Consider the following 9594-nt stretch of genomic DNA (forward strand, 5'->3'; position numbering starts at 1 on the left):
AACAGGAAGATAGAAGGAAGGGAGGAAGGATTGAGGAAATCTTCCATAGGTTCATGCATTTGAATACTTGCTTCCTAGTTCTTGGTACTGTTTCAATAGGATTAGGAGGTATGCCCTTGTTAGAGAAAGTATATGAGTGAAGATTAACTTTGTGATATCAAAGACTCATCTATGTCTCTGTATCTCTGTTTATGTCTCTCTCTCTCTTTCTCTCTCTCTCTCTCTCTCTCTCTCTCTCTCTCTCTCTCTCTCTCTCTCTCTCTCTGTGTGTGTGTGTGTGTGTGTGTGTGTGTGTTCTCTGGGTTCAAGACGTGATCTATCAGCATTCTGCTCCATCAGCTATGTCTACTCTGGCTTCTAAGCTTTTCCATCACGATGGACTTGTATTCATCCAGAACCACAACCCAGTAAACACTTCCTTGTTGTCTGTTGTCTTGTCCATGGTGGCATTTTTATACTGTAACAGCAAAGTAATTACTATGAAGACAAAGACAGTTATGAGAGAGAACAGACTGCAAGCAGAAGGAAACATTAACCAGGAAAGAGAATATAAATCTAACTGATTTCTAGTTCTAAGTCAGTCTTAGTTTATTGTATGTTGTGAAGGGTGTAAATAAAACTGTAATTGAGAATGAAAGTGTAATACCTTAAGTGAAGTTCCCTTGCTTTAGAATTGACATTGTAATTGTATAAAAGTTTGAGGAGATGGAACTTAGAACTCTCAGTATTTGTTTGAATGGTTACCCTAATTTCAGTATGTTGTTTTTATTTGTGATGCCTTTAATTTTGGGCAGGCTTCTCCAAAGAGATTTGTGTCTTTGTTCACTTTTTAGGTTTCAGTGAAAAACAGCATAGAACATACGGAAGTTTTCTCTAATATTACATAACAGTGGTTAACTTTAAGCTCCATAAAAAACACAAACCAACCATCTTAATATTAAGTCATCATGCTTACAACTTGCATCTTTTCCCCCTGCTTGGCGGAGTTATTTGGAGCAAGGCCAGCAAACAGTGCCAGTTCACCAGGTTCTAGGGAGGAATCAAGCATGTCCTGGAAAGCTAGCAGCTTATAACGTCTTGGGGAAATGATGGAAGGAAGTTGCGATGATTATAAATGGTGGGTGGAATGAAGGGGGGGCAGATTCCTTGCCTCACACCCAGGGCCAGGACATCAGTCATCCGGCATATTTCCTCGGAAGCTTGGCTAGCAGGCGGGCTACCTTTCCTCAACCACTAACATGATATATGACCTAATTTCAACTTTAAAATAGAGCTTTCTTCAGAGTAAACAAGTCACAACAGTTATATCTCCCCTCGTTAGTCTTCTTGGCTGCTTGGTGAAGTTGAAATGTAGAGGGCTAGGGAGGAAGTGGAAGTGGCTTATGAACTGCACAATTGTCCAAGGGGAAAAATGGATAGGAAATCGTACTAATAAGTACTCTCCTTTTAACCTCTTTTCTTTCTCCTTCTTCTTTATTTACCAATGTAATCATTTCCCTTCCTTCTTAGTTTTCTTTGTACAAATATCTACCCTTTGATTTTTTTCATAGTTTTATAATGAGTAAAATTCGAGCTTTGTTATTTACTATAACAAAATGTTCAGAGAAAAACAATAGTCTAATCTGTACGCAGGAAGAGTAGGAATATTTTCCATGTGTCTAGATTTCTACAAAAAGGACAAAAAATAATAAAGGAGACAAACTAGAAAGCCAAACACCGGGCAGTACATTTAATGAAGCTGAAATGTGTGTATTAGTAGCAAGTACCACATCAACCAGGAATACATGAACAGTTGGCGAGCAGACCATTTCTAACATCAGAGGAAGAAATGCTGCAAGAGAGTAACATAGAAGAAAACTGGTGGAATACCCAACAGCCTACAAAACTACATACAGATTATAAATACAGTTATTTCTATGCATCATGATTTGTCACAATTAAGGAACTAGTAGACATAAAATAATAATTGTAGTTTTCAGTGTTTAATTTTTTCCTTACCTTTTAGAACTCTATACATGTATATAGTGAAATATGAATGTCTGTACATTCCTCTGTCCCCAGTTTTCTATCTCAGCACTTTGACCTGTTATACTTCTCACCATTGAGTGTGTCCACTGCAAAAAGACGCTTCAGTGACCAGCGCTGAAAACAGCCCTATTTGTGAGTATAAATATAAATATAAATATTTAGAAGGCAATTTGAGAGGACAATCAATTAGTAAAATAAGAATAGCAGGCTTTGCTCATGGATCTCTTCATGTAGCCCTGGGTTTTTGAACAATATTATACTCTAGGCATAAAACATCCTCCTGGAAAACAGGGAAAATATCCCTCAGAAAACTGTTATAACTTTATATTTTGTCTTATCAAAGCTGAACCTCATATTCTCTTTTTAGAATTGACTTTGGTCATATGAAAACCACATTTGTTTCCACAAGAGAAATATAGTTAGATTTCTCATTAATTGCTAAGTGCTTCTCATTTTCCTAAGTCATCTACTCAGAGAATGAGCTCTTCTTTTGTTTCAATCTGTGGTCACACTGGCCTAGAATTTAGTATGTGCCTTAGGGCAGCTTCAAACTCACGACTATACTCCTGCTTCAGATTACTAAGTACTGGTATTATAAATGTGGGCCACCTTGTCAAGTCTAAATGTTCTTCTTGATGGCACTATTGGACAGTTTCACCACTAGCTTCAACATTTTAAAACTTGAATTAGATATAAACTGGATTATATGCCATTGAACAAGTTCCTGAATATTGCCCAAATGGTGCTATTTCAGAGCATATAATCAAACACTTCCACTGAAAAATAGCTTTTACACCATCCACACCATTAGACCGTTATTGAGTAAATGTTCAGCTTGGATTACTAACATTGCAGACAATTCATATTTCAAACATGAATTATTGTCTTTTCCATAAATCATCATAATAATCTAGTCAATTGTATTATTGGACATTTTCTTTGGAAGCTTAACTAGTACATTTAATATTACTATTTAATCATTATGTTTTGATTCTAAGGAGGGAAAGGAAAGTGTTAATAGTACTAAATCCTTAGAAAATCATTGACATGTAAGTGTCTTGTTATACTTCTTGTTGTGCATAATAATATGCTACAGATTGAGAAAAATTTAAAGAATAGATTTACTTTGGATTGTACTTCTCACTCAAAATTAAAGGTCTGCATCCCATAATGGCTTCATTGCTAGCAAAATCAGAGCATCAAATGGTAAGAAGCAAACAAGTCCAGAACATGTTGAGGAGACTCTCTATAATAACCCTTCAGCAATGGCCAAGTTCTAGTTGTCCATTAGAGTTCTAAATGTTAATAACACATGGAGATTAAATTCCATCATGTATCTCAGAGTATACTAGCCACACTTAAACTGATTACTGAGCAAAGCATATACTTGTTCCTGAGGTTGTTATATTTGGACTTTTAAAGCTTTTTTCCTTTTATTACAGGAACATATAAGTACTATGTCCTACTGTCCTTTATTTCTTTGAGAAATTTGAGTCAAAATGTGGCAGAATAGAGTGAGGTTACCCTATCACAAAAGAACATACATGGTATATACTCACTGATAAGTGGTTATTAGCCCAAAAGCTCAGAATACCCAAGATACAATTCACAGACCACATGAAGCTCCAGAAGAAAGAAAGAAGACCAAACTGTGGGTGCTTTGGTCCTTCTTAGAAAGGGGAAAAAATACTCGTCTGAGTAAATACAGAGTAAAAGTGTGGAGCAGAGACTGAAGTAAAGGCCATCTAGAGATTGGTCCACCTGGAGACTTATCCCATATACAGACACCAAACCCAGACACTATTGTGGATGACAAGAAGTGTTTGCTGACACAAGCCTGATATTGCTGTCTCCTGAGAGGCTCTGCCAGAACCTGACCAATATAGAGGGAGATACTCAGCCAACCACTGGACTGAGCACGGTGCTCCCAATGGAGGAGTTAGAGAAAGGACTGAAGGAGCTGGAGGAGTTTGCAACCCCATAGGAAGAACAACAGTATCACCTAACCAGATCCCGCAGAGACTAAACCACTAACCAAGAGTACACATGGAGGGACCCGTGAACTTGTAAACCATCAATGGGAGGAGAGGCCCTTGGTCTTGTGAAAGCTCTATGCCCTAGTGCAGGGGAATTCGAGGGAGGGGAAGTGTGAGTGGGTGGGTGGGTGGGGGAATACCCTCATAGAAGCAGGGGGAGGGGGATGAGATAGGGGACTGGGGGAATCCAAGAAAGGTGATAACATTTGAAACATAAATAAAGAAAATATCCAATACAAAAAAATTTCCCAGCATCCCTGGGATGAAGCTTACTTAATTATGGTGGATATTGTTTTTGATATGTTCCTAGATTCAGTTTGTGAGTATTTTATTGAGTATTTTTACATAAATGTTTATAAGAAAAATCGGTCTGAAGTTCTTTTTTTTCTTTTTTTATTCTTTAATCCCTTTTTACAGTTTAGATGTCATCCCCTTCCCAGTCTGGTATGAGGGGAAAAAAAAGAGGCAGAATAATCCTGGACAGGGAGGTTGTCCTAATGTCAACTGTCACTGTTAGCTTCTAGGATGCTGCCTTCATTTCTTCACAAAGTCTAATACCAATAAGGCTTTCATTGAAGTTTTCAAAATATTTAATATCTAAATTTTCTTTGGAGATTAAAATCTCAGTAATACATGGCTTATTTCTCTACTATGTATAGAAACTTTTGATACACTGTCAAATGTATACTTATACTGACATTTTAATTTTGTAAGTGAATACTATGACAGCAAAAGCAAACAAAAAGAGAAAGCAAACTTGAAAGGACACATTTGTCTTGTTCAGACAGATTTCATCTGCTTCGTGATTCTTTTGCTGTTGTTTTTGTTTGTTTATTTCTTTGTTTTTGAGACAGGGTTTCTCTGTGCAGCCTGGCCATCCTGAAACTCACTCTGTAGACTAGGTTGGCCTTGAACTCAGAAATCTGCCTGCCTCTGCCTCTGCCTCCCAAGTGCTGGGATTAAAGGCATGCACCGCCACTGCTCAGCTGCTTCTTAATTCTTACACCATAGCCTGTAGGTTGCACCATGCTTGTAGGTTGAACAGTTTTATTTTTTCCTTCTCATGAGTATTTCCGTGCTTCAAGTTCATGGCATGTGTTGGAGTGACTCTGAAATACAAAAACCTCAATTCCCTGCTACACATGTGTTTACTCCTCCTTGAAATATATTTTGTGAGGCTTAAAGTCCAGGTCACTAATCATGTCCAGAAAATGGTGCCCATTTTTCAAGTATCAATCTTCTAAAAACACATTTTCATGCTAACAACATATACACATATATTATTTTCTTAGAGAACATTATGCTGTGTGAAATGCTTCCAGAGCGGGCTAGTTGAAGCTAGTTGCTTCAACTTTGCTGATTTTAACAGATACCTGAGGAGAGGCTAGAACAAGGCAGATCTAACTGGATATCATAATAAAAAGAGGCAGAGAGGAAAAGGGGTAGGGGAAGTGGAAAAAAAAGAGGCTCCACTGGTAGAATGGCCTGTCTGTAGAAATTATTTCAACTCCTGTTTCAGTTTTCTTTTGAGTGTTTGAATAAGAATGTTATTTAAGTTCCTATAAATGAACACCCACACATCCTTCTACATACAAACACACACATAGACACACACACACACACACACACACACACACACACACACACATGAAAATGAAAGAGCCTTATTAAATGAAAGTAAATAACACATATTTGGACAATCCTTTGTCAAGCCATGGATCTTGGTGGAACAGAAGAATTCTTGAAGAAAATGAGTTCATCAGAAACACACAAAATCGCAGGCATAGTAAGACAGTGAGCTACCAATAGTGATTATGCTCGTCTCCTATTTTTTTGTCTGCTGACCTTTTAACAATGATGAGATGACAAAACAGAAATTAAGGAACAGGAGAAAGACATGTCAGGCAACAGAGAAAAGGTGAAAAGCAGGCACAGATATTACTCGCGGGAGAAGATGACTGTATAAGTATCATGGTGGACGGTGAATGGGCTCTTTCTACCTTTTGTCTGTGCATTTTCCCTAGGACCTTCACTTTAGGACACATGCCATTGAAGTCTTTCTCTTGCCTGTTTGGACATAGATCTTTTTAAAAGCCTCTTTTCAGTTTTATTATCCAGAAATGTCTTTGTCAAGGACTGGAGAACTCTCACTTTGAAATATATCCTTAAGGAGGTTAACAGTTTTAGTTTTCAATTTCTGGGGGCAGCTAGGAACTCAGTTTCCAAGGTATATCCTACCACAAGTTGTAAACTAACAACTTTCAGAGGAAATTTTCCAGTCATTTAGAGAAGAGAGCCCCCAGTTCTTATAACGTTATTGGCCTCTTTTAATGCAGTTTTGTCAAGACTAAACATTGTGTTGTTTTCCCCATGGAAATGCCTTGAATATATTTTTATCATCATTTAATGTTATCCAGGTCAGTTTATATTGACATATATGTTCAATAAAAACCTGTACCATTTTCTTATTTTTGTCTCGACACACTAAAGAGTCGAAGGGCTTTAAACACACAGAATTAATATCTAACATCCCAGGTGTTTATGTAGCTAACACATTTGAGCCTTCTTTTAATTTAAAACGTGAGCTATGGTGTATGGTTATTATAAGAGCTAATATAAATTGCAGGAACAATGTAGTCACTGTCTTTATTTTATTCAACAATTACATTGTGTGCCCTAAGCTATATATTATGAATGTATTCTTCATAAATATACTTGGTGGTGGTAAGATAGATGAAAAAATTCTGACAAAAAAGACTTATTGAAAAAAAAAGGGAAGCTTTTTGGATTTTATACAGAGGCAGTGATAAGTGGACCATGTTGTGTGGTCATTATTGTAACATACAACTATAAAGAAAAGTCACATACCAGTTCCAACAAAAAATTACCGTCTTTCTGTTTCCTCATTGATGCTTTATATTACTTTGTCCATAAGATTTATGAACATTCACTGAGTAACATATACCTACATATGTTAGAAATATAAACTTTTAGAGCTTTGTATATTTGTATTAACTTTGCATAATGTGAATCATTAGAATATGATATCTAAAGTAAATAAATGTGGATGAAATGGTCACTTAACTAGTCTGTTAATTATTCACAAGAATCTCCATATTTACTGAGTATAACTCAAATGTCCAATATCATAAATATCAAAATGTCCATAATTGATATTAATATAATTAATCTGTGTTAAGAAACACAGAGAAGCTTAAACTCTAGCATTATGTTTCTGTCCTTATATTTTTTTAATTTATGTTGGTCTACTTCCTAGGTGCATTTTATTCCAGGTTATTGTAGAAGATATTTTCATTTCTAGGCCATGAGGTAATCACATAGTGTTTCCTCAGGAATATGATAGCAGGTTCATAGAATAGAAGTTGTTATGCTATTTACTTGAATACTATTACTTAAACATAGTAAACTAACTTTTTCTGAACTTATAATGTACCTGTGTTAATAACTCTGGAGACAATGGCTTATTTTAAATCTGTGCTTTATAGAGAAAGGGTAGTGCACACTGAAGGCACTAAATTATCTCTAGTTCTTTTAACAACCATTGACTACTCACCTACCTATCTGACCAGCCAACACTTTGAACAAGAGGTAAACACCTTTGGAATATACTTTTAACAGACCACTAGATACTACCAACCCAAAAGCAAGTAATATGATCATATCTCATCACAGACTTAAAGTAGTGTTTTCCACGTTTTATCATAACACGCCTACCATCTGTCAACTGTCAACACCAATGTATTTATTTGAATACATTGATTTACAATGTCTTTTTTGTGACTGCAAAAGATCACTAAAGGATGGAGGGATTTCTTATTGGGTAAAGTTTATGAAGAAAGACTTGAATTTAAATACTAGAACTCATGTAAGCATAGGCATGAAAACATGTTTCTAACCTTACTGTTGCTAGAGATAAAGAAGAGAGAAGAGAATCTCTGGAAACTTGTAAGCCCACACAAAGGTGACCGTCACATGGGTGAACTTGCTGCAAAGTATACATAGAGAATTGAGATAAGAGGAAGTTCTTTGATGCTTAAATATACAAATATATACAAAGTACATTTATATGCACACAAAGACAGGCATATATCTTCCAGAGTAGAAAAAAATCATACAACCAGTTCTACAGTGAAAATCCTCATTTCAAGCCAGCCTACATGCATGTTCCCAAAGCACAGATACAGTCAGCTCAGTGGAAGCCATCTTCTGTACCTCCTGAATGGAGTGAGTTAGGGTGAATGAGGGTAATGGAACTTACATTTTAATATCTGCCTTTGAAAAACCAATGGGTATTTGGATTATAAACACCTCCATGTGACCTCCAGATGTATACTAGGGGTAAGCAAGCCAGTAGGAACATGAGTGAGGTTTCATCTGGTCTTTCATGTAGAGAAGCTTGGAATATCAGCTGTTAAATTATAGAATGAAAATAGTGTAGCTTTTTAATGACCCCTGGGTATGATTCACCTATAAAATGGAATATGATAGGAGGTGAAATATATGCAGATTGGCTTATTGATTGTTTTTAGCTAAAAATTACTTGGTGAATAATAATTTGAAAACTGAATCTGGGCAATAGTGGAGCACACCTTTAATCCCAGCACTTGGGAGGCAGAGTCAGGTCAATTTCTGAGTTTGAGACCAGCCTGGTCTATAGAGTGGGTTTCCAGACAGCCAGGGCTATACAAAGAAACCCTGTCTCAAAAAAAACAAAGCAAAAACAAAAAATAAACAAAGACCCCCCCCGAAAAAAACCCACCAATAAAGAGATAGATATACAGATAGATAGATAAATAAATAAATAAATAAATAAATAAATAAATAAATAAATCTGGCCATTATTCTCAACTTTTCTTACAATGAGCAAACCTTGTGGTTTTACTGAGATTAAAAACCAAAAGTGTAAAACCTTCTTGATCACCAAAAACTGGTAATTGGGCAAGCCCAAAGTCTTAGATAACTTGTCCACAGTAGCTTCTTTGCTTTGTATATATCTATGTAACCATTTCTATAATTACTTTGTCTAGATAACCGTTTTGTGACAGCACAAGGAAACTCAGAGGTTCCTCTATCTTGTATTGTTACTGAGGCCATTTTAGGTTTATCTAGAATTTGATCTCCTTGATGGCTAAACCCATGGAAAAACACACATGTCTATTCTAGAAACCCAAGGTCAAATTGCTCTTGGTAACTTATTTTAGCTTCTGTTAAATTGCTTGCTTGCATCAAACCTCCTTCTGTACCCTCAGAGCAGGATAACAGGATGTTTTCTTTTCCATTGAAAAATATCTTACCCTAAATACTAAGGACTATATTTGAGTAACAAATACATTTATATAGTTCCAGTCAGCTGAAATAAAGACTTCTAATTAGCTATAAATTGTAATCTGTAGTGTGCTTCCCATAACAATTTTTCCTGGCATTCTTTTACATGTGTTAAGGAAATAATTTTTTTGTTTAAAAATTGTATGTCTTTTTTTTTTTTTTTTTTTTTTTTTTTTTTTTTTTT

Source organism: Mastomys coucha, unplaced genomic scaffold (genome assembly GCF_008632895.1).
Source record: "Mastomys coucha isolate ucsf_1 unplaced genomic scaffold, UCSF_Mcou_1 pScaffold21, whole genome shotgun sequence".
NCBI classification, from domain to species: domain Eukaryota; kingdom Metazoa; phylum Chordata; class Mammalia; order Rodentia; family Muridae; genus Mastomys; species Mastomys coucha.